The sequence below is a fragment of the Centroberyx affinis genome, unplaced genomic scaffold (genome assembly GCF_046629955.1).
Source record: "Centroberyx affinis isolate AG114_WGS23_722 - 3 ecotype Tasmania unplaced genomic scaffold, CSIRO-AGI_Caff_v1 ptg001590l_1, whole genome shotgun sequence".
Taxonomy (NCBI): Eukaryota; Metazoa; Chordata; class Actinopteri; order Beryciformes; family Berycidae; genus Centroberyx; species Centroberyx affinis.
In genome coordinates, this window is record NW_027280039.1 from 277,631 (window position 1) to 304,407 (window position 26,777).

The window sequence follows — 26,777 nt, forward strand, 5'->3', positions numbered from 1 at the left end:
GCCGAGGTTCTGTAAGGCCACGCGGGCGTGCACATCAGGCCTCCGAGCTCCTGGACGTGTGAGTGTGCACGTGAGGAGCTGAGGGAAGCTGAAGGAAGGGAGTGAGGTCCGAGCCCCCTGTCCAACCCCTGACAATGAGATAATTACGATAGATAGGAGCCCCATGAGGCACGCTGTTCCCAGCCTGCTCCTCATCTAAAATGGCAGCTAGGGTAGCACCCAGCGGTCCCGCACCTCATAAACTAAAATTAGGCTACAGCTACATCAGACAGCCAGTGGTGGAGGGGTTGACTGGGGACACGCTCAAACGGACACATGTGAACAACACACACACAGAGAGGCACATCTGACAAGGCTGGCACAACAACCAAAGCTCCCCTTCACTGTTTCATCCACAAGAGGTATAAAAGGTCTCCGACATAAAAAAAAAAAGAACACAGTTGGCAGCTTTGTCTAGCCTAGGTATCTTGAAACCATAGAAAACTGAGGGCAATGAAAAGGGCCTTTTTAACAAGGGTAGTACACACTTTAGGGCTCATCTGATCTTATTATACCCCCATTCATGGATAATATTGCTAAGCAACAAAATGTTCTCAGAAATAAGTGGTTAAGGCTTATTGAAGTCCAACACCCCTTTAATGATTGATTTTATATGCACTAACAATATCTCAATATTATCTGGAGTTCATAAGAGTTCCACTGTGGAAACAGTTTATTCATTTTTCAATAACCCAGATAAGTTCCTATCCAGATTATGAGAAACATGCATTAAGATATCTGGGATACCAGATACCAACATTATTTTACCAATATTAGCTGATATACTGAGGTATGTTTACACCTTATCCTGTTAATTATTGGTCTCTGTTAGCTCAATTTCCATGGTAATATTTGGAATATTGTGTTTATTCATGTAAACAGGGATATTTGTGATTGGGATATGAAGATGCTATAAGCAGCTTATCTTGAATACGACCTTGACTGAGACGTGAGTTGATAACCAAAGCACTATGTGCAATGGTATGATCAAATGGTACACTCAATGTCACAGCTCTATTAGGCAGAGGGTTGTACTGCTATCCCCTGACTCTTCGCTCCTGGAAATGGATCGACCGCAGTCTAACAGCTGATCTGAATTAAAAACTGCTGGATCGGTGGCTTTTTATGATTTAACTATTTAAACTCCTGTTGAACTTCATTTCCCTGCCATCTTCCTCTTTCGCAGCTTCAAATGTAGGAAAAACTTTGTATCCTGAGTCAATGCCAGGCCCAAGCTCAAACAGCTGGTCAGAGTTACAGTATATTACATATGTTAGATTGATGAGGTTTTTATGTTTTGAAGCCTACTCTACATCATGCAGCTTGACAATGACTGCCTGTGTGCTCAATGCATGTCCATGTATGGCCAGACTCAATCTCAATCCCTGAGCTAGGCTGGACCATGTAGTTTGCAGATGTACATACTGTATATTTTGTAGCTGTGTATCAGTCAGGACCAGCGCCGCATCACCTGGCAGGTGAACAACTGACTGTAAATGACTAACATGTTACACTACAGTCAACACAAAAATTGTAAATAGAGGTCAAGTGTTTATGATCAAGCTAGCTCCAAACATGCCTACGCACCAGTGAACATTCAAAGGTGCAATATGCCCTGCCCAGCACATAGCTGTCAGCATGGTGGAATAACCCCAGTGTGAATAATAAAAAGCACTCCACATTATAAAGCCTAGTGAGGTCTTATATCCAACAAATAATGAAAGAAGTGCAAATGTGCAAATTCAAAGGAGCAAAAATAGGCACTATTGAACATGAGCATATACTGTACCTATAGTGGTGTGTGCAACCTTAAACTGCTGTTAAGCTTTTCCCCTGCTGTCTTTGTGAGTCCTCACAACAGGCTGACTGACAGTATGAGCTATTTCAGAAGGCAGAGGTATTTGGAAATATGCCACTAAAATGCCATGGCTTCTCCCTTTCCTTCAGTGGGACTGAATTAGTGCAGAAAGGAATCAATAGACCAAGAATGGAATGGAAACCCATTCAAACAGACTGAAAAGATGTCATGTGGAGAGGAGAGGAGAGAGGAGAGAGGAGAGAGGAGAGGAGAGGAGAGGAGAGGAGAGGAGAGGAGAGGATATTTTCAGGATTATTGATTTGGGGATTATTTCAAAATAATCACAATATTAAGGAATGGTCTCGACCTTTACAGATTTGTTTAAGTACTGGGTGATTGGTGATGATTACAACTGCAGTAAATGTCATTCTTCGTTCAATATGTTTGCTGTCTTCATTTAATCACATTATACTTCTATTATAGAAGTATAGCATGCATTGTACTAAATTAACTAAAATTCAGGTAGAATCCACCCTAAAAAAGAATTCACATGTGCTGTAAATATATCTGTGATCTGTGAGCAGTTCAATCTAGATGTGTCAGTCTGTAAAAGCCTGGCCCAAAGCTAAAAACAAAACAGACCTGACTTTTGATGATGTCATCATGGGAGAACTCCAGAAGCTGCTCAGATGACACTGAATAGGAGACCAACTTTGTGGATATAGTAACAGTGCCTTGGCTGATATTACAGAAATACAAGCAAGTTTTATGGTTTGTTACAACAGCAATGAAAAAAAACCCAAGTGGATGCAAGAGTTCACACAAATATTCCATGACTCCAATTCATCATTAATGGACCAGCTCAAGGTTTTCTGTCTTGATTACATTGCACATTCCTGCCTTGGTTTTCCACTTTCTCACTCTGACCGTTGTTAATTTTCCTAAATATTGACTGAACTCAAAGATTATAGGAATGACGTGAAATCTGTTTTAAAGTGGATTAACCCTTTTAAAACAACTTCAGGTTGTCCAGCAATAACACATCCAAAGTTGTTTTTTTTAACCTTTATTTATCCAGGGAAAGCTGACTGAGCATGTAGGCTATGCTCTTTCACAGCAACACCCTGAGCTACACATTCACACAGTTTCATACATCTACATCTACAGACCTACTGCCAGCAACTGAACAACTCCACTGGAGTAGTTGGGGATTACGTGCTTTGCTCAAGGACAGCTTGAGGGAGGCAAAAGCATTTCTCATTTGTTGTCACCATATAGATTTTCACAGCTGGTCTGGGATTCGAACCAGCAACCCTCAACGCATAAGCCTGCTTTTCTAATCTCCAGGCTAATGCTGAGTACTGATAGTAAAAATGAAATCTAATTCAGCTTCAGGTCCATTGTTTACACATTTAAAACATAGATGTTCTGTCTGGAACAAAACATGAACCAGACCGCTGTTAAAGCATGAGGGTGGACAGGAGGAGGAATATCAGTCAGGATATTTAGTAGAAGTGACCCAGTATTGACTCATCTGACCATTCTAAGAAAAGATGCAAATGAGAAAGATAATTAATTTCACCCCAGATTTAGAGCTGCCTGACAGATTTACAGGAGACTTGACATCTTTTTTTTCTCCATCACACTTTTTCCTACACTGTGGTCTGGAAGTGCCTCCTCTAATGCAGGTTTCACAAATCTGCATTACCAAAACCTCCCAAGACTCAGCAGCACATTTCTGTCCTCTCTATGGGACATTGGTTCCTGGTTTCTCTGAGGCAAGACACTGAGTGCACCAAATATTAAGGCCACCTGCTCTTCCCATGACATACAGTAGACTGAGCAGGTGAATCCAGGTGAAAGTTACATTCCCTTATCGATTTCAGACATTAAGTCCACCTCAGCCACAAAGAACACATGTAGGTTGGAGGGGAGGAGGCGGGGTTAAGAGGGTATTTTTAGCCTTGAAAAAAGCAAGAGATTGATTGTACAAAAGGGGGTGCAACTCAATATTTTATAAGTGCCAATGTGTTGAGTCCTGCTGCTGTACCTTTCAGAGGACATCCATAACATGTGAGGGAGTAGGCCCTAAGACATTTCTTCAATTTCTCAAATTTAATAATGGCTGTTATCACAATAGTCACTCATCGGACAGATAATAGTTAATTATAAGTTCATTAATTAGTATTTTGATAACTTTAATATTGAAACTGTTTCAGTAGGTTTACAGCTATGTCTTTAGACTACTTAAGCATATGAACATATTCACTGTATTTCATCATCGTCCTTCCATCCATAACTTCTGACTGATATATATAATATATATGATTTCCCTTCTCTCCAACACTAATATGCAGCCCTCCACATACTGCATTTTGATCCAAAACACAATATATTTAATTTAACTTTGTTCTTTAATGAAACACAGTTAAGGGAATCAATGTCACATGTGCACACTGCCTGCTTGTATTATTTTCACTTGCCTCAGGACATGGACATTTTGAGGAGTGTCAGTGGAATTAGGTTTGTTAAACTATAGCAAGCATTGTGTAGTATACCTGTGCACATAATAATGTAGTATCATAATTTTCAATGCATTTCTGTACATACATACAGACAGACAGACAGGTACAACAAAGTGTATGCTTGCTACGCAGATACATGATGCTATGAAAATAATGGCTGGCATGGTAGCTTAAATGTTCAGAGTAAGTGGTTTGCAAAGCTGGAAAGAGTTAATCCAAATCTTTGCAAATGTTTCCAAGGTTTTATTGCAATGTAAGCAATGTAGCAAGCTGTAGTCATGGCATATGTTCAATATAACAATCAAGAGCGTTTTTATGGTGTTGTATTTTTAATTTACGTATTCATTCAGTGTGCAGCACTCAGACCTTCCTATCAAGGATGTGGATAGTACCCTCTTCACTCGAGGCTCAAAGAGCCATTAAATATCTAATGTCAGTATTTTCTGCCTGGGTAGGCTGATTGACCATGTGCTAGTCTATTTTATTGCATAGGTTACTGTGGTTACCTGTGCAACCTGTGATTACTGCCTCACCTTTGCATCCTGGTCTCTAATCTGAACTGTATATATGACAAGTGTCATCATGCTCTCTGTAGTCGTCTATTTGTCTAGCATAATATTTGTCTTGTCTTGCGGCTACGAGAGAATGGAAAAGAAGGCAAATAACACCCACATAACACACTAGAAAAAAAATAGAAAACATTTGTCCTTATTCGTTACACTGTTGCATGCATGCCCAAAAGACAAAATAATCCCAAATCTTACAGGGTCACCTGTCTGGAACCACACTGCACTCTTTCTTCAAGTGCCTCTCCTTTCACAATAACATCATTCTTGCAGCCTTATCTGCCTCGCTCACTATTAGGGACAGAACAGCCCTGGAGACTGAAGCCATCTCAGGAGGACACACACGCTACTCACCTACAGTGACTCTCTGTTACCCAAAACAAATCCACTGTTACTAAGAAAGATTTTCTTCATGCCCATCATATTCAGACGGACCACCAAAGAAGTGAACTCTCATCTGCTGTTTACCAGGACCGGCGAGCCCCTCTTAAGACAGTTGACACAAAGACAGCCATCTTCTATCTCATCTAGGAAAGAATGGTAGAGATGCTCCAATCTGGACTTGAACCTATGCTCTAAACAAATCATACAAAATCATATAATACAATTTGAAATACAAATTGATTATTGGTCATGCATTGATTATACAGTAGGGCCACACATTATGGCTTACATGATCATTTAGATTCTACATACAATTAGTAATCACAATTGACTATATTCAATAGCCTATACCGGCCATACTAAATTAAACACAATGCATGAAGATTGCAGATATGCCAATATTTCATGATCATTAATTGTGAAAATAAAAACTGCATTATAAGTGTATGCATGGTTAATTGGTCATCCCCAAGTGCCAGAAAGGACATTTTGACATAGACAACTCAAAAATCTGAGATCTTAAATGTTACATCTGATTGAAAATCATACTCAACTTGAACGAAATGCAGCCAATCATACTAGACTTTGACATACACATTGATGACTTGTCACTTGTGATTATGGAGTGTACTACCATTATATCTGTATTCTATCAGGTTTTCTTCAAGCCATCATAAATCACACGCAGATAATGACAAATACAATGATTATTTCCCATGCACCAATTATCTATCTACTAAACCATATTCAAACATTTTCTCCAAGTCGTAATTTGTTAACCTACTCACATTCAGATATTGACATATTGATTACTTGCCAGGCATTCAATATACAGTTTCAGACTCATGCACACGCAGGTAATGAAATGCCAGCAGAGACTTAACCCCTGTGTCTGCCTCTCGCTGGTCTCTGACCTGCATAAGTTAAGCATATTACAGTTTTTTGTCTGTCTGCCTCTATCTGTCGATCTGTACAAGCAGGTGGTCCTGTTCACCTCAATAGGCAGAGCACAGCACTAATACTGCTAAGGTTAGGGGTTCAATTCCCACTGGGGCCACTTATAATAACAATGCATTCGTGATACAGGATACGTCTCCACCAAACTGCATATGTCTGCCTACCTGTCTATCTATCTCTGTCTGTCTGTAGTGGTTCTCCTCTACTAACACAGCCAGAGGTAGCTGGGAGACCTGCTACCGCACGCGCACACACACACACACACACACACACACACACACCTGCAGGAGCAGCAGGGGGGAAGCTAGAATGAGAGCAGAGGGGAGGAAATGAGGAGGAAGGTAGAGGCAGACAGCACAATGCACTGTTAGAGGTTTATGTTGAAGTAATGCTTCAGTAGCCTTGTTGTGTGTGTGTGTGTGTGTGTGTGTGTGTGTGTGTGTGTGTGTGAGTGTATGAGAGAGAGAGAGAGAGAGAGAGAGAGAGAGAGAGAGAGAGAGAGAGAGAGAGAGAGAGAGAGAGAGAGAGAGAGAGAGAGAGAGAGAGAGAAAGAGATTGTGAAGCCAGGAGATGAGCTCTGTTTTATCTAGCTAGTCTAAAACTTAGCAACATACACAAAATTCAAAATGGGCAGAACTACGTGGCATGTTTCCAATATTCAGAGAGAGAGAGAGAGAGAGAGTAAGAGAGAGAGAGAGAGAGAGAGAGAGAAAGTATGTGTGGTGTTTAGTACTTAAGCAGAACACACCTCAGGTCTATTGGTTTAGTTAAACAGTCTATTTTATGGCTTCCAGCTAGGACAGCCACTAACCAGGATACACAGAAACAAAGACACACACAATCAAAATCCTGGAAACAAACTTATAGGTTCCTGCTGAACAGCTCTATTCATTGGAACAAGCATTAGTCAGAGCATTGCAGCTACGGACAGATTTCTGCAGGCCAACTGCTGAGGAGCAGCCTGAAGACGGAGACGACTTCAGTTCTAGATCACAGACAGACTAAAACATTCTGGTGGCGACATGTTTGTTCTATTGCATTACCATAAATTGGATTAAACCAAGCCCTATCAGGTAGAATCCAGTTAGCGCGAGGGTTAATGTTTGCCTATGCTTTGCAGCACACATTACTCCTACACACAGCTCATGTTGTGAGACGCAAAGCGATACCATAAAAATGCTACTGTTTACACTGGGTAAAAGTAGTCTTTAATTTACTGAGAGCTTTTAGTGAGGAATACAGTGTTTTTATGACACCCAGCAGACCTCTGTTCTCTGTGCAAAAAACAGAAATGGCAGTGAAATCAATGTCTCTGTCTCCTACATCTGTTTTTATATTTCATTTAGTCACTTGACAACAGGGTGGTGGACAAGAGGGGACAGCGATCACTGAGTAAACACGCACTTACCTGAACAAGGATGGAGATCCGGTGTGTGTGCATGTGTGTGCGGATGCGTAAGATCTCTGACTTCAACTGGTGCCACGGCTACTTATGCTCAACTGCAGCCTAATGTGGCATGCTCCATGGCTCCATTTCACTAAACAAGCACCTAAAACGCATGCAACACTTTCTGCATGTCAAACAGATGAGTGAGGAGGGGTGGAGGACTGAGGAGAATGGGAGGAGAGAAGAGAAAGGGAAGCGAGTGGAGAGGGGGTAGTGAGACTAACTCACCACTATTAAAATTCCCTATTGAAGACTTAGCTCATTTCAATTAATCCACATTTGGGCTCAGCGCTGCTCAACAACTGTTAGCGTGTCAACTGAGGTTTCTCTGGCCCCTCCAGCGGTGTGTGATTTTGTGTGGGTGTGTGTGTGTGTATCCGTATATGTCTGTGTTAGTGTATGTGTCTTTGTGTGTCTATGTCCATGCCTGTATGTGTCTCCATGTTTGTCTTTAAGTCTGTGTCCATGGGCGCATGTGTTTTTGTGTGCGTGGATGCATCCATTTGTGTGTTTCAGTGTGTGTTTTTAACCCATTACAAGTGCAACATAAAATGATTTATCACTGTATGATTATGTATGAACGTGTGAATGTTGTAATTTAGAGCATGGTGTTAGCTTAAAGGTTAGAGAAGCAGGCTTGTGATGATAAGATTGTCAGTTTGAATCTCCAGACTGGGTGGGAAAAGCAGGGCATTGAAAATGAACAATGAGCAACAATTTCCTTTCCCTCAACAACTACCATTGAGATGCCACTGAGCAAGGCACGTCACCCAACCTAAACAACTGCTCCAGTGGAGCTGGTAATTGGCTAACAGTGGATTGTGGCAGCGCATCTGGCAACTCTCGTATGAATGTCTGGAACTGATGGAGTAGAGCAAGTGAGCATTGTGGTAAATCACATTCAGCCTAGGTCCTTGGACAATGAATTGTGGGAGAAAGGCATGGATGGGGTGTTCAGTCCGGACACAACAAAAAAAATGAATGGATTCCAGCTGGGCTCAAGAATGCTACTTTAAGACCTCGTAAACAGAGATGCACTGTTCATATTGGTCTTTTTTCTTCTCTGCAAAATGTAATAGTTTCAGAAATCATTGCATCAGGTTTTGAGAAAAAATCAAAAACTTTTTATGTCAATATCCTTTCACCCATTCTCAGTGTTTTCACAAAACTCAAACCCTGCCATCTTTCCTATTCTAGTGTAACTCTATGGCATTACATTGTCCCTCATTCAATTTTCCACTGGTCACATCAATCTTTCCTAAAAGAAAGCTTAAGGAAAGCTTGAAAAGCTTGACAAGTAGCCTAAGTATCTAGGGCTTAGAAGATTATACCAAGTCACTGTTCTCCTGCAATGTTTTTACATGTTTTAATATGAACTTTTATAGCTTTATTACCTCCACCAAGGTGATAATGTTTTCACCCGCGTCTCTGTGTTTGTCCGTCCGTCCGTCTGTTAGCAGGATATCTCAAAAAGTTTGGCACGGATTTGCACTTGGTATGAAGGTTGGTTATCGGCCAAAGAAGAACTGATTAACAGCGTGGCATATAAGCGTGGCATATCAGGTGCATAACTTCCTTGTGGGGTGTTGTCAGACATGGCAGAGGTCTGTGCTCTACTGAGCACATTTTCTAGTATTTATAGTTGATCACTTCATAAACAACCATCTAATTGCTTGCACCAATGGCAAAACTGTCACCTCATCAGATTGACAAAATAAGTCAATTTCAATTAAACTTTTCTGACAAGGAAATGTGCAGAACAAATATTGTTGGGGGAGATGTAAAGTGATAGCTCGCTACTGGAGATGGAGGAAAAAGTTTCTCATGTCAGTCCATAAAAAATAAATTAAGTTGGCTCAGATATGCTGTTCTTGGGCTGGAAGTACAAAAATCTGTAATAACCATTTGTTTCCCTCGGGCCGTGGCTAAGGAAGTATTATGCTGCTGGAGGAAAGAATGTCTTTTTCCAGGCCAAATGACCCTCTTCTACCCTCTTCTTTGCCTTTTATAGTTGAGGATCACCCCGCTCACTCACGCTGCTTGGTTCCGGGTTACATAATTAACTTGAGCCTGGGATGGAAACTGGCCGTCTTTCAGTCACACACACTGACTGCAGTGCCCAACTGTGGCTCGACAGATAGCCCATGCATGAAAGTATGTGTGCGTACATGGACTCACTAATACGCACACTCATGAACACTTAAATATCCATGAGCGTGCATACATACAGTACGTACAGTACACACAGAGTGAGCAGGCCAGTCTCTGATCGTTCCCCACACTGAAATACAGCTCCTTTGCTAGTTTCCAATGTGTCCCAATGATGTCTTTTTTCAGCTGATCCTTTAGGTGTGCAGCGGCACTTGGAACCTCAGACCTCTGTGCTTCCCTAGCGGACAGTAGATAGAGAAGAAAATGAGCTCATAAAAACAAAACACATGTGCACACCCACTCACGTGCACACACACATACTTCAAGGGTTCTATATATATGCTGTAGCAGTCCACTTCCAGCCTCAGCCAAATTGAGTTATACAAAGGACTTAACACATGGACTAATGGATGAAGCATGCACCTAATAAAGGATGGACTAAAGCCTTTGCCAAATGGTGGATATCAGTGTGTGTGTGTGTGTGTGTGTGTGTGTGTGTGTGTGTGTGTGTGTGTGTGTGTGTGTGTGCGCGTGTGTGTGCGCACACGTGAGTACGTCTGAGGGAGAGGGAGAGAGAGAGAGAGAGAGAGAGAGAGAGAGAGAGAGAAAGAGGCTCTGCTGGCCCAAGGCCCAACCACTACCCTCACTGAGGGAAGAGTGAGGCCTCTCAGAGGGAAAGAGAAGAAGGGAGGGATGGGGTGGCGGTGGGGGGGTGGGGGGGTGGAGGGGGGGTTGAGAGAGGGGTGAGGGCTGTCCCCGGGTTATCAGCATTCTGGATCAGAGGTATTTACAGAGCACTCTGCGTGTGACTGCTGTGTGTGTGTGTGTGTGTGTGTGTGTGTGTGTGTGTGTACTTGTGCGTGTGTGTTTGTGTGTATGTTTAAAGAAGCACTTAGTCAGGGAGTTCCCTGTATGTAATGAGGTAGAGGGGTCAGGCTGACGCATTAGCACGCTTAACCCAACCCTGGGACTGGGACATGGCTCTCTGGTGGAAACCTCCCCGGCAATCCTACTGTAAACTGACACAGGATCAGTATCACAGTAAGCAGTATCGCTTTTGTTTGACAAGTACAACGGGTGCAGCAGGAATTTGGCCAGACACATTACAAGAGAATTAAACAATACAGGATTGACACACTAGGTGCAGGACAAAATGTAACAGGACCTCACATTTAGTGCAGACAAGACGTACTGTATGATAGCAGACTAAAAATAAGCACACTACAGGTATAAATCCAAAGCCAAAGGGCTGCAATGGCATAGCTGCTAACAGTGAGGGTGGTAGTAAGTGTAGTGCAGGATATCACACAAACTTTCTCCAGCAGGAAGCAAAAACAACAGCGCTTTCACACAGAGTTGTGTAGCCTACCATTCATAAAAGTGTTTATTTCTTTTACTTAGGCAATGGCTAATTCAGTGATTTTTTTTCTCTGTATAGGAAAAATTTGATTGCAAAAGCTACCACAGGAATGTAATTAAAAGTATCCAATCAGTCTATGATGAATATGTATAATTGAAACTAAAAGAAAAAGACACCACTTTTCAGAAGGTCACCAGGAGAGATGGGATCATTTTCAGCTATACTGTCTAGTTGCTGTCTTGAAAATACACCAGAATACTGGTATTTAAATTATTTAAAAGTCTATTGGCTTTTAAAAGGTGTGTTTATGCACATAGGTGGAGAAGAACAGACTTGAAGTGTATAAAGACGAAGCAGGTCAGAGTGACGTGCGTGTGACGGAGCTGAAGCGCGTGCCTGTAGACAGCAGCTCTGATTAAAATAAGAGCTTTTCTGTTCTGAGAGACGGATGACTGAAAAATGTATCTGAGTCCCTTCTGGTGTAGACTGGGCTTTCATTTGTTTTATACAACATCCATCCCTAAATGTCCGAGTTTAAGCTCTAGTTCAGGTAGTAGCATTAAAACTGTTCTTATCTGAACACAGTAAAGTAACTGTAAGCATTAGGCCCGTAATTGTTTCTGTTTTGGGGGAGAAATTAGGCTGATGCTTTCTATTTTATATAGTTACCATTTTCTCCAGAAATGTTGGCATTTTTCTTGCTGTGCTGGCCCACCACTGATCAATGACTGCAGAGGAAGCACTGTCAGCCATTTTTCATCCATTTTGAAATCTTTCCACCGCGGGCATATGAGGACACGGCCATAACCCAATCTAACCTAAGGTTTAATCTAATCTTGACATAAATGGATCTGCGTTTCATTTGGAGGTGAGAAAGGTAGGTGGAGGGCAACCTGTAAAAGCCTGTTAATTTGGGCTGGGAAGTTAGATAACTGGCCTTAGAGGAGGGATGCCTGCAGACTGAAAATACCAAATTATCCAAAAATTGCTCCGTTACATCACACACTCCGTGCTGCACTGTGCCGTGCTGTGCTGAGCTGTGCTACGTCTGTGACGGTCTCATTTAGACCAGATTAGGAGGTCGAAGGTTTGGTTCGCCCGGCTACACATACCCTGCAAGGGCTCTTCTGGGCTAGGTTTGCCCAAACATGGTCAAAAACACTGAGAATATACACATACACACACACACACACACACACACACACACACACACACACAGACACCACATATTCTAGCAAAGCTGGTTGACCTATGTGAAGTGTGTGAGAAGCCTCTGAATTCCAGCTGAGTGGGACTCTCCCTCTCAATCCTCCTGGCGTTTGTAGCGCTTCTTCTTCGTGCTAGCTGATGAAAAACAGCACCTTTCCGTATCATATTGATACCGCTCTGCATCAAGAGGGATAAAAGGGATTGAAAAGTTCCAAAATAATGGATTCTCAAAAGAAGAAACTCGACTTTTCTCCTGATGTATGGACATTTTGAGGAGAACATTGTTACACCATGGTTTGATTGTATTTGACATGTACAAAACCAAATGGCATGTACAAATGCTGTACAGAAAACTATTCTATCGCATCACGAAATTAGCTCTTTTTCGACACAGAAGGGCACACAGATCATTTAAAATGTCCCGCCGTACCTAGCATCTGCAATGCTGGCCTGCATGTGTATGGGCAAACTAGGAATAGTGAGGCAGGAACACTGCTGGGACCCTGGGGTGCACGTCCAGAGATCGAGCCCTCCACACCTTCTCCTTACTGCTGCCCGTCTCAGAGGGGGACACAGAGAAAGGAGGGACAACCCACAGAGAGAGCGAGAGAGGAGAGAGAAAGAGTGCAGAGATAGAAACAGTGAGAGATTGAGATAGAGAGAACTGGGAAGGAGAAAGACAGAGTGGAGAGAGTGGGGTGGGGTGGGGGTGTCCAAAAATATGGGATTTCTCCCGTTGCCCAAATAAGTACCTATTAAAAGAGAACTTGTGCCCTGCTGAACCGCCGATAAGGCAGCCAGGAGAAGGAAGCATGTTTTTCCAGCCGTGGAAATAGAACATGTCCATATAGAGAGGGGAGCTGTGGAGATAGAGAGCCAGAGGGGGGCAGGGGTTAATGCTTCCCCAGAATGTGAGCCTTTCACTGGGGTAAACCCCGAGCCAGAGCCCCTGCCGGCTGACGCTGCCTGGGGGTCTCCTGCGAGCGTGATTGAGCATAGACAGCTGAATTGTTGCCGGAGAAATTACAGCCTTTAAATCGGCTTGGCATTCAAGTGCCGTGTTTACCAATGTTTGAAAACACTTACAGATGAGAGACTGGAGGTTTCGCATGGGGCTCTGCAACTTCATTTAGCATTAGTCTTTCCTAGGCAATGCCTCTCTCTTCTGACCAAAGGACTGACAAGGAGAGAGAGAGAGAGAGAGAGAGAGAGAGAGAGAGAGAAAGATAGAGAGAAAGAGGAAAACCTGTCTTGACAAACAAACACCCCACAGATGTTGCTCCTCTCTGACACCACTGGTCTCCATGGCAACCCTGCCGGCCAGTAATAGCCTCTTGCTCGCCTGGCTGCAGCCGTGTCACGCAGACACACACACACACAAACACACGCGCAGACAAACAGACACAGACACATTTCAGCCTCTGAATGGGATCCCAGTGGGTATTTATAGAGACGGTGGGACTCACTAGCCCACCCAGCCCGCCCACCCCCTCAGGCCTAGAGAACACACAGCTCTAAACACAGCCCATCTATTCCCATCATCAAACCCTGGCCACACACACACACACACACACACACACACACACACACACACACACACACACACAAACAGATCCACCGAGGGCCTCGAATCTAGTAAACAAGCCCTGTAATCAGCAATAACAACAGATAGCTGGGAATTATACATTAGAGCTGGCTTGTGATGTTGCTCTCCAGGGTACAGGCAAAAAGGACTGGCTGATTTGTCTGGTTAATATTAAGAGTTACAGACGTTTTAACATGGAAAGTGCAGCTTCTCTCTCCCTATATGCTAGGCTACTTCATGAATAGAGAGGATAGCTTCCTGCAATCGATGCTTGTGTGTTCCCATACTCAAAATCCACACAACATGCAGTTACTCTTGACTGAGTGGATTTTAAGGCTGTTGTCAACAGGTGTCCTTGACATTATACACACCCTGCCTGAATAGTTATACATGGATATTAAGTGGTGGATTGATTTCAAAACATTTACGCCAATAAATTAATTAGATATGTTTTTGTTTTCCTGTCATTTTCCGAACATTCAGATCTGACTTTTTGTGCAAGACTTGGCTTCAACGGATGAATGTCTTCTCCTCCTTACCTATCCTATATTTGAAGAGTTTCAATCCCAAATGAGATATCCACCATCTAAAAAAAAAAGTAACATCTACTCTCCCATATTGACTGCTGGCATGAAAGCACATTAGGGGTAAGTACTGAAGTTAGGAGTCATCTTAAGACATTTTTTTTATCTTTTGAGGACAGAATCATCTATGTTTTTCAAATACTGCAAAAGCTTTCCAAAATAGATATATAGCATTTTGGAATTATTAAACCCTTCATTTGTTGATTACTGCAGATGAGAGTATTGGCTAGAACTAGGTTTAAGTGGGTAAGAAGATCCAAGATATCTTATCTGGGCATAAACAGGAGTTTTCTATATAGGGTCAGGGGACCCCCACAGAAGACCCAGACATGTTCCTGGAAGGTCACCGGCAAAGTGAATAAAGGAAATTGTACTACTATTCCATTGAACCTACTATTTAACACAATGAGATACTGTACTGAGAGAGTAGGTATTCTGATCATTGCTTGCCTTCTGGCCGCCCCTCTTATAAACAGTTAGATAGCACTTCCACCAATCACATCTCTCTAGCTGAGAATTCTGACAATGAATTCCTCTTGTATACAGAAACATTAACTCTAATCACTCAAGCTGTTATGCTATTTGGTGCATCATGATGCCCCAAAGCCTCTCTAGAGAACTGCAGGGAAGCCTGTCTACACAGTTTATCAACTTGCTGGTCTATGCTGCAATGTACCCCCACCTCTTTTATACTATTATAATAGATCAATCATCCATTTTTAATCAAACTATTTCTGAAATACTGCAGGATGCATTTCAGGTGATTTTGTTTTCAAAATGGATAATAAACATTTTGGTATCTGCAAGTAGGAACCAAGAGGATCCTTGCTAGACCAAGAGGATCCTTGCTAGACCAAAGTCTGTCTGTGAGAACCAAATTAATGGTTGAATGCTGAAGGAATGCTGTTGCTAGGCTGGCCATCAGCAGGCCCTCTGTTGGGGTCTTAAACATATGCCATTCAGTGCACACTTCTATCCAAAGCACCTTTCAGTACCATGAGTGCATACAATTTTCCCATCTCTACCTAGCAGTGTTAGTGCTCTACCTATTGAGCTACACAGAAGATGCCTATTAAACTCTTCCGACATCCTAAAAGTGTATTTTTTTTCTTACCAACTAAATAAAAATGTGAGATGGACAGCATATTTCTACCTTTTGCTTAAGGCTTCTGAAAGAGTTCAATTAGCCTTGTGCTCCTTGAGGTCTCAGTATGCTCTGAGTCAGTCTTCATCCATCCCCACACTATTTCTGCACAAATATCCCACACCATTAGTCATGCTACTGCCTAAACCTCTCTAAAAGTTGGTGGAAAAACTTGGCTTTGACAGTCTGGCCAGCCCGGTCCTCTGGCATGTAAGAATAGATATCATCACCAAAAACCTCACAGTGGAAATGCTAAATATGTAGCCACTTAATTGTAATCCCTTGTTTAACTTTTAATCCCTCCTAGTTTATCCTAAATTTGTTCCATCACAGATAATTATGGTTTAATCTCAATTTTAATGTTTATTACTGTGACAAGATTATGTCTATTGGACTTGCACACTCACACTGTCCATTGTCCATCTGTCCAAGATGGAAAAACAATTCAATACTCATCTAATTACACTCAGCAGAGGTAATGTATGTCATGCTGTCATGTGCTGTTTGTCCTACTGATTTCACAAAATGACTTTCCATGTAAACTGACAAGAAATTATATTCTATTGTATCTTATTATAAACTGAAAGCAATATTCAGTTCTAGGCTTTTCAAGTCATTGAGCTGGCGATTACGCAAGTGGTTTATTAGGTAAAGCCTTAGTATTTATGGGAGTTGAATGTGAGAGTGTGTAGTGTACTTACCAGGTGACAGACAGAGGGACAGAAAACTGAGGGGAGGGGGAACACCGGAGGAGAGTACTGGACCAGTCTGGAGAGAGAGAGAGAGGGAGAGAGAGAGAGAGAGAGAGAGAGAGAGAGAGAAAAGTGAGGAATAAAAAGAGAAGGACAATGACAGAAATGGGGGTTAGTGAAGTGTAATTTGCTCACTCTACAGCTTTGTCTGTAATAACACTTCTCATTACAGAGGATGACTTTGATGCCTTTAGGGGAGACACTGACACACAAACACACACAACAAGTGTACGCACACACTGGGGTGTAATCAACCCCCCCAAACCCCCCCCCCCCTGCCCTCACCCAATGCTCCTCATCCTATTTGGCTTGTGCAGAATTTTAATCATACCTCTGGCTTCTGCTAAATAAACTTTTATTAGGAAGCTGCTTCCTGTAAGAAAGGCTTCCTTAGTCAGAGGTACCGGTGGAAATGAGCTGGCAAATTAGACAAATGGCAACACCTCCGCATCTGCTCTGCTGTAGCTTTTGAGAGGTAGGTATGTCGCTCAGGATAAGAGCGTCTGCTAAATGCTTAAAATGTAAATGTAAAGTACAGAGGGGATCAAATGGACAGAGGGAGAGAGAGAGAGTGAGAGAGAGAGAGAGAGAGAGAGAGAGAGAGAGAGAGCGAGCGAGAGAGGAAGACAGGCAGAAAAGTATGGATAGAAGGGGGGAATCCTTCACTTTGCAAGGCATCTCCTCTCCAAGAGTTTCCACATTGAAGACAAGACAAATTTCTCGATATTTCCTGTCCTTGGCAGTGACAGTGATCCTGGCTGTCTCTCTCACCTCTCCTCACCATCACAGTTCCATCTTCTAATGCTTTCTTTACATAATCACATTACAAAATAAACTAACTGTAACCAGCCCAGGATACATTTCAAAAACCGTAGACTGTTACATCTAGGATTATCCTATCTCATAATTTATTTATGTTGGTTTTTAAAAGTTAATTAAAAAATCGACGTATTTTGTGGCCCTTTGCCTCATTTCCCAGAACACAAATAGGTCCATTGTTCATCTTTTGGGCCCATTTCTAAGAAGTTGAAAAGAAAGTGATTAATTATCTATTTAATAGGAACACATTACATTAACCACTATCAGTGTCTCTCAACTACTACCCACAGTAAGCTATTAATAGGAATTTTGGTTAGTTACAGTAATATGAAAACCAGATATTCTGTCTCAGATTGCCTAAAAACAATCAGGCTACTCTTTTGGGAGCAAACCATGTGAAAAACACATGGCAACCCCTGTCCCCAACTCAGGCACAAATTGGTCTAATGGGCACCTAATAGGCACTTTTCAGAGGTTGAATAGATGAGAGGAGTGTGTAATCATCTAACAATGGTTTAAATTCAGCTCACAATGTCTCTAGGCTACTCACAGTGAATTATTAATATGAATGTTCACTGATTGTACAGCTTAAACAAAAGAGAACAGTGCAGCTTTTATGTTTTTCGCCCCATATGCTGAGATATTCTCTGTGAAGGACAGCACGACGCCTCGGTCAAGTTGTCTACAAAGAATATTAAATTTAGCTGCACTTAATTGACCACAAAAGCCTGTTTGGCAGATGGATAATAGGCATTCACAGAAAATGATTTATTTGTGTTCATAAGGGAATTAAGCTCAAAATAAATTGGTAATCAGGATGTGATTTCAGGAATCAGTAGTGATAGGGAATCTGTCAGTGATCCACGCAAATCCGCATCTACATCGCCCATTCTGTCTTTGGAGTCATCTGCCTCCTCTTCACCTCTCCTCCCTGGCTCTCATGCTGTCCCTCGCTCTCGCTCTCTCTCTCTCTCTCTCTCTCTCTCTCTCTCTCTCTCTCTCTCTCTCCTCTCCTCTCCTCTCCATGTGGATGGGCCTCTCTCTCACAGTGGCAGCTTATGTGGATCGAATGTTCTACATGTCAAGTGGTCTCACTGGCCAAGAGCTGTTCACAAGCCTCTTCAGCCAGGGGAGAGGATCAGAGCCGACTGCTCTGCACCAAAAAAGGGAAGCTGTGTCACATATAGAGCCATATTTATGTTCTGCTGGACGTTTCAGTGGGAATATGGCACTGGGCCATAGATAGATAGATAGATAGATAGATAGATAGACAGATAGATAGATAGATAATGAAAATGATTAGATAGATAGATAGATAGATAGATAGAAGGGAAGAAAGAAAGAAAGAAAGAAAGAAAGAAAGAAAGAAAGAAAGAAAGAAAGAGAAAGAAAAAGAAAGAAAGAAAGAAAGAAAGAAAGAAAGAAAGAAAGAAAGAAAGAGGGTGCAATACTGGATAATAGATAAAAAAAAGTGCACAGTTATGACATGGTTATGACATTTGTGTGTCCCGAATTGAATAAATGTTGTCTACATCTGCTTATCTAGCTCTATCTTACTCAAACTATTAAATTTGCACTACAAAGTATTTTTTTACATTCATATATTTAGTTACAGCAATGCAATCTCACACAGTAGTGCATCAGCTGATGTGACAGGAGGATCATAGTTGCATTGTATACTTTGCTGGTGTCCCATATTTGAATCAGTGCTTCACCTCTAAACACCAATACATGCTTTTCTAGCTCTGTCTTATGACTAAAATTTTCACTCGTTCATTTTTTTTTCCATTCATAGATTTAGCTACAAGAGTCTGACTTCAACCAGCTTTTCATGCCGAGTGCATCAACTGATTTCTTGCCACCTGCTGGCAACATTCAAAATGAAAATGCATTTTTTTTTCCATGTTGCATCACATTTTGTAAAAGTGCTTTAATTTCTATTTGTGTGGAGTCTTCTGTTAATGTTTTCTAATTACATTTTATTTGACTGCCAGATTGGAAAAAAGACCAGGGAGTGTTTTAGTTTTAAATGCAATCAGCAGATGATTTTACGTACGCTTACATCTTGATGCGCACTAACTGAAATGGTGAAATAACTACTACTGTATGTCAGAGATGTGTGGTCTGAAAATTATCAACAAACCTCCATCCAATCAGAATCACACATGGTATAACACTACTTACTGTCCCTACAGCAGACTATTAGATGGAACAAAAAAAAACTCAGGGCCAGGGACCACTGTTTACAGGTACAGGTTATATTACAGTATTAGTTTCAGTGTAAACAGGTATCCATTTTAAAGGTAAGCAGTATTTTGTAGGTGTTCTGTACAGAAACACTGAGAAAGGAGGACATAACTAGAGAGCACATGTGACAAATGCTTGGATGGAAATTCCCAACAAGCAGCACTACCGGTACAGTCCGGTGATTAATACACCAAATCAAACAAAGAACGGATGTACTTGACTACCTGAAATGCTCTTCCTCTGCCCTTTCTGCGTGTGTGTATGTGTGAGTTATATTTTTAGACGGTGCTATTCCAAGTAACATCCAGCGGTGCGGTAATAATTCCCTTGATTAGGGCAACAGGTAAGAGGCTGGTAATCTCACCCCTGCCTGCCAGAGGATTTAAATGCCGCAAACAGTGGCAGCTCCACCATCATCACTCAACCAATGACAGCTCCACGGGGAAAACACACAGGGGTGCTGATTAAAAGGACAGCACTGTTAACACACACACACACACACACACACACACACACACACGTACATGTACGCGTACACACGCTCGCGCTTTTTCAAACTCGCACACATTCTCATACAGGCTGAATCAAAGGATGAAATATGGTTATAAAACAGGGGAAGTGACATTATCCATATTGCTCGAAATAGCCCCATCTAAAAATAACACACATAAACACACAAACTCACACACACACACACACACAAATTCACACACATATAGGCCGAATCAATGGGAGAAATATGGTTATAAAACAGAAGTGACATTATCCATATTACCTTGAATAGCGTCATCTAAAAACAAACATACGCACATGCACATGCAGTTAAAACAGTACATAACCACACAGTATTGACGACTGGCAGGGGGAACAGACACCATAATATCTGGCACCAGCTAGTTTGATGTGAAATCATTAGGCGTAACAGGAGCTAACAGAATACAGTCAGTGCCTAACCAAACCAACACAGCTCCTAGCCTGGCATGCAGCTCTCTGTGGGAGAGCTCATCACTGCCTGCCTTGCTGCCATGAGCGGCACCTGTCCGGGTATTGAGAGGATAGCGTTCATGATGTCCTGATGTCAACTATCTCAAATTTCTTATTTAGTCCTCTGAGAGACACTCTGTGGGGACATAAGACAAGACCGGCTTTCTGATTGGAGGAGCGCTCTGAGAAAAAGCCGCCCCTCCGGTCATCATGCAGCTGCGTCCCAAAGAAAGGGCAGCAGGGTTTCTGAGAAGGTTGCCGTAGGGTCACCATATTGGAAAGTGTTTATTGAACTGCGGGCTTATGGCCAGGGACCTGAAACAGTGAGACCTGAGAAAAAATACTGACACATCTCCATTTCAAGGCATGATTCTGTTCTCTAATTGCTGATAACAAATGTTTGTTGAAAGGTGGAAGACTGGATTGATCTCGGCAACACCATACTATTGATTAGGTTCAGCTAGTTGGGTTAGCCTTAGGTAAAGTCTCAAGTAAAAAGTCAAGATTTTAAATTTAAGAAGATCTATCACAGGCCTTGGGTTTTGGAATGACATGAGGAGATCAGGCTAGCCAAAATAATATCATGTTTGAACTGAACTGGTGTTTTCTTAGACTAAAGACTTTGTGGAGATATGCTTTAGCAAAAATGCTTTATTTTATTAATTATCTTATAATAATATCTTCTATAGCTCAGGTTTTGGACATGTATAGCTGACTTATTCTTCAAAAGTCTTCGAATTTCGATGCCATGCAAATTCGAAGAGTGCTGAAGACTGCGATTCATAGGGGCTGGACACCAGGCTATGACTTATTATGATGTATTTGGAATCTATTCAGTTCATCCAAAAAGCAAAAAGTTTTTGAGAAGCGTTAGAGGCATGTTAAGTTATTAGCATTTGTTAGCCAGTTTTTATATATGCTAATGCAAGTCAACAGGGCAGAATACAAATTCTTTAGAAAGGTCTTTTTCACAATGCGACATGTGCCTGGTGAAGAAAAATAACAAAATAATATTCAAAACACCTAGGTATTCCTTTGATTTCCCTCAGTGCCAAAAGCTATCATATGTGCTCCAATAAAACAGTGACATCCTGTGTCTCTCTGTCTCTAGTAAAAACCTTTGTACAACACCATATTGCAAAGAAGAAAAAAATAACCATTGCCAACCAATGGAATAGTGTTGGCTGGAATGGAATGGATGCTTTGAAAACACACTGCTTCTTGCTGCCTTCTCAGGAGGATGTGGGTGAAATTGAAGTGGGAAGTTAAGACAAAAGGAGAGGCAGCCTGAGAGAAGCAGAGAACGAGAGAGGAAGAGAGAAAGTCAGACAGACAAAGAGACAGAGGCACACGCACCAAAACATTTCACATAGACTTTGACTTTTCAATTTTTTCTTTTCTCTGCGGTGCTGTCAGGAGCCAGCTCCCTGAGGGACGACTGAGAGAGAGAGAGAGACAGAGAGGGAGCTAGATAGAGGCGGAGAGAAAAGGTGAGAGGGAGAGTTTTTCTACTTTGTGAGTCAGAGAGAGAACAGAGAGAGAACAGAGAGAGAACATCACTCCTTGTGCCTTTGAGAATGATGGACGACTGTCTCTAACGAGGAAAAAATTAGGTCTGGGCCTCTCTGCACACGCACATACACACACACACACACACACACATAGGGAGAGCACTTCTCGCCTCCACCACCATGCTGGCTAATTAGAGGATTACATTAGCAGTGATGGAGTCTGGGATCCAGGGCCACTGTCATAGGGACTGCTTCTTTAGCGCCAATATTAGCTAGCCATTCCACCTTAGATAATACTGACAAGCTATTATCTGGCATATTCTGTGTTGGTATGACATGGCTCATTGAAAAGATCAAACCATCGCACAAGACCTGCTTTGTACTGCGACGTTGCTGCACTGCTGCAAATGTGTGCTGCACTGTAGCTCTGCTGTTGGAGAGGAACTGTTTGGAAAGCTCTCTTTTAATCTGACCTAAGGTTTAAGGACTGGCAACCAATCATTTTAATGTTTTGTACTGCAGTGTAGCCATCCATCCAGTTCTTCTCATTGTTGATTCAAACGTTAGCTTCTTAGGTAACTGCTACGGTTTAATATTTGCATCAGGGTCAGTTTTACGTGACCCAGACAAGGAAATCATCCTTCATAAAGAAGTTTGCAATTATGCAAACGTCTTTATGAAGCATGATCCTGACAGTCTTTCTGTTATACTCTTCAACTACACCCCTCTCTAAGAGACTAGACGAACGTGATTTCTCAAGTCACACATTCTAGACCATTCACAAATTCATCCTGCTAAATAAAAAAATGAATTAATAGATTGTGTCCCTTTACTTGCAACCAATGACTTTGCTGGGAAGTGTGATTCTGCTTTCAGGAGTAACTACGTAGTGTGACATGGAGACAAAGCCTGGCAATGGCTGCTGGAAATCTTGGGAGTTGTTTTCTCTGCTTAATTGGCTTGTGGTAACAACACAAGCAAGCGCAGCTTGGAAATATATCAGTGAATGTTTGTTTGTGTGTGTGTTTGTTTGCATGTGAGAGACTTCAGTGGGTGTGTGTGTATACATTGCAGTGATTGCGTGTGTGTGTGTGTGTGTGTGTGATATATATACTCTAATTTCCTGTTCCTCTTTTAGTATAAATTTGTGCCATTTAGAAAAAAAAGATGTGCTCTACTCTGGAGCTTCAACCATTTGTCAAAATAAGATTTACAACACTCCCCTTTTCATGTGCTTTGATTGTGACACTTTTCTAAACTTTACATTACGTCTACAGTTTGTTATGATAGCCATCTAATGGATTTATGTGTTAAGTCCAGAGGTTTGTTTAAATGACAAGGAAGAAGTGGCTGATGAAAAATGGCTGGGAGCCTTTGACAAATATCTGGCACTGGACGGAAACCCATGTGAGGGAACCGTCTCTCTGTCACACTGTGTGTTTATACTCAGCCTAGAATCTGTTTGTTTCCCTGAGTCCTAGAGTTCAGGGAATATTTCCATTTTATGAGTTGTAAACCCCTCAACAAAGCCTGGCAATACCACCATTAAAATCCACTTTGTCTTGTAACAGAGAAAACAAATAAAGACATAAATTAGGCCTAGATTAAATATTTTCCCCTCTGTTCCACTCCAGGATATCTACATGAAACCAGCCATTCCCTGGCAGCAATTAGATTACGCAAGTCAATAATAAAATACAGGCGATTGCGCGGTGGTACTCTGTATTTTGCATTCCAAGTTAGTAGAGCAGGATAAGTGATAAGCTCAGCTGCTAAATGTTACATAATTGCTTGGACTTGTTATCTCGTACAGTAGTGGGCTGATTAAAGATGCTATTCTGGCACATACTGTAGACACACACACGCACACACACACCGTCTCCCCTTCTCCCTTTCTCTCTCTCTCTCTCTCTCTCTTCCCACCCAGACAGAGCAGTTCTGTAGAAAGAGGAAGAAGCTACATTCCTGCTGTTTATCTAGTCATCTGATCTGGCCAGCGAGTCATGTGTTGGAGCTGCGTTAGAGGTTCAGCAGCATGCTTTAGGCTAACCCTAGCCTATTGTATTGTGCTATGTTTTCAATTCGTCTCTTCCTCTGGATTCACACTGCTCTCTATCTTCTGGAATGAGTTGGGTCCTCTTTGAAACAAATGAATGCTGTGGCACACTAGGCTAAGTTTTTTGGGCAACACTGTCATGAACCGAGATGTTGCCTAGCTCTTCTTTGCATTTGATATATTTCTATCTCACTGGTTTGCTGCTTTAGTTTAGCCTTCCCACTACCGCTTTCCCTCTCTTCTCTCTGCTTATCGTAACCTTTGTTGGAGGAAGCCCCAGCCTTTCAACCTGCTCTAAGCTAGAGATGGTAATCTCAGGTGGTGCGAGGTGGTGTCAAACAAAAACAGGTTTGAATATGGTTTGATTAATTTCGGTTGCTTATCCTGAGAGACATAAGCGACCAAACTATATCAATACATCTATAAACAATAAACAAATCGATCTGTGAGCTAAATGCGTCTCAGAGTTTCTTATTTTTCACCCCAAATGCTGAAAATGTACTGAACAATTATTTTGCTGAGTTCTACGCTCCTGGTACAGTAGGTTCTGTGTTACAGTAAGAACCGCGAGATTCGTCAGTGTTTTGTAAAGCCTTATTCTCTCTATTATTGGGCTGGCTAGGTAATTATAGCTATCCAGGGGAGGATGGTACAAAATCACGTTTCGCATTCTGGAGCGAAGGTCGACAGTTTAATTGGAAGTGCAAATTGCGTTCACATGTATCCCCATAGTGGATTGAGCCACGGGTAAAGTGAATGTGCAGACGGTGTGCGTGTGTGCGTTTAACAGGGGAAGCGGGGACGGAAGGAGGGAAGAATTAGAAAGAGCAGGGGTGGGTAATAGCTTTTCTGTTCAATTCCCATGTATTTTTAGAGCCACGCGTGTAGCCTAGCAGCAATTATCATCATTTCGGTGTTGTTTTTACTCCTCAAGGCCACGTTCAAACAAACCGAGATGCTCCTGCTGCCTTCTACTTTATCATTTTGCCAAATTTTTGTTAAGAAAGAGTAAATATTGACTTGATGACTGCACCACCCATCTGTTAGTGTGAGAGTGAGCAGCTCTCGTCTATTCTATCTCTGTCTCTTTCTGTCCGCTTTGCTTTGCTCTCTGCATCTCTCTCTCCCTCTGCTTCTCTCCCTCTCTGCTGCTGGCTGGGAGTCTGCAGAGAATACCCCTGTCATTCGATTCTCCCTCCAGCCACACTTACCCTTGTAGTGAAGACAGACTCTCTCTCCTTCTGTCTCTCTCTTTCTCTCTCTGTGTGTCTCTCTCTCCCTCCCTCTAAACAGCAAACAGTGGGTTAGCATATCAATCTACAACAACTGGACTAGTGAGATTGAGTCCGCAATACGGAGCTTTGATCAGTGATGTGTTAGAAGTCGATGTTGGGGTGTTTCTGTGATGCTGATGTTCATGATGTAAATGTGATGAGTGTTTGATCAGTGCTGAGCGCAGATGGCGGCGGTTTGAAATTACTGTAATTTACTGTTGAGCCTTTTATAGAGGTGTTGCGGGCCTATGTCACTGTACATCTATGATGGGAAGTGTTCTACATATCTCAGCACGGTTTCTATGCCAGCGCTCACCCTGGATTACTTTACCAGTTATATTTGACCCTATACAATGGCACCTCTTAACCCAGATCACCTGACCTAAAAACAATACTATGCTGCAAGAAAGTCAAAAATCAACCAAGCCTAAGACAAGTCTAAGCAGCCTGGCTCAAGTTAAGTCTATGAACTAGTCTTGCATTATATCATTACTCCTTAAAGCCCAATCCAGGATCTTGAGTATATCAATTATAGCTATACACATGCAGTACACGTACTCTTGAAAGATAGGAATGCATCTTTTTCCATCTTTCAGATTCCATCATAAATCAGAATAGTTACAATGATTCAAAACATCCACCTTACTTCACTTTGTACAATGCAAATATCGACAAAGAGCTTCAGCACATTTGGATTAACATCTAACTCTGTTTTGGTTCCTCCAGGGCAGCCATTTTCTCTACCTTTGGATTACAGGTTGATCATTTAAAAATGCAATCTGTACGTTTCCTAGAAGGTGGCATTTCCTTTGCCTGGATCCAGCCCCCTGAGTCACTGTCAGCCGCATTCATATTTTCTATTTAATTCAGGGCCTGAAAATGTGGCCGTGGCTGACAGCAATTCAGGGTGCTGGATCCAGGAAAACACTTCCAGTGGGCATTGATTTAGGTATGTTGCCTCTGACACTGCTGCTAGCACTGGCAGTGTTGATTAATGGCTACTGACTCTCCAAAATTAAATAATGAATTGCAAAGTCCTAAAAAGAAAAACAGCCTACGAAAAATGCTGAACTGTTTGATTCTACTGTCATCACACACTTAGAGGTGGCAATTTATACAACATAACAAGTTGTTTCTTGGCTTTACTAGTCGTTTTCCAGATTGCTTTGGAACCGGCCAACCAACCCTACAGCCTGAAGTGCAGCTGTGACTTCCTTCTTCAGAGTAACAACTCCAGACTCTAGAGCCAGATGTTCACTTGCCACCAGCAATTATGAAAGACTCCAATCACAGTGCCAATTCTGCAGACACCAGAACTGTTTGTGTGAGGAAAAAGAGGAAGAGGGGAAGCGAATGCCAGAGGCTATGAAGTAGCTGTGGGACAG

The 26,777-nt window shown here is 42.0% G+C and overlaps 1 protein-coding gene across 1 annotated transcript in view; it reads right to left on the reverse strand.

Moving 5' to 3' along the window:
• Positions 1 to 26,777, reverse strand: part of LOC139651083 (1-phosphatidylinositol 4,5-bisphosphate phosphodiesterase beta-4-like) — a 78,541-nt gene that overhangs the window by 45,105 nt on the left and 6,659 nt on the right. Inside the window, exon 3 of the mRNA XM_071527928.1 lies at positions 16,451 to 16,517. The gene's annotated coding sequence lies outside the window, so the exon portion shown is untranslated. The remainder of the gene's footprint in view (positions 1 to 16,450; positions 16,518 to 26,777) is intronic.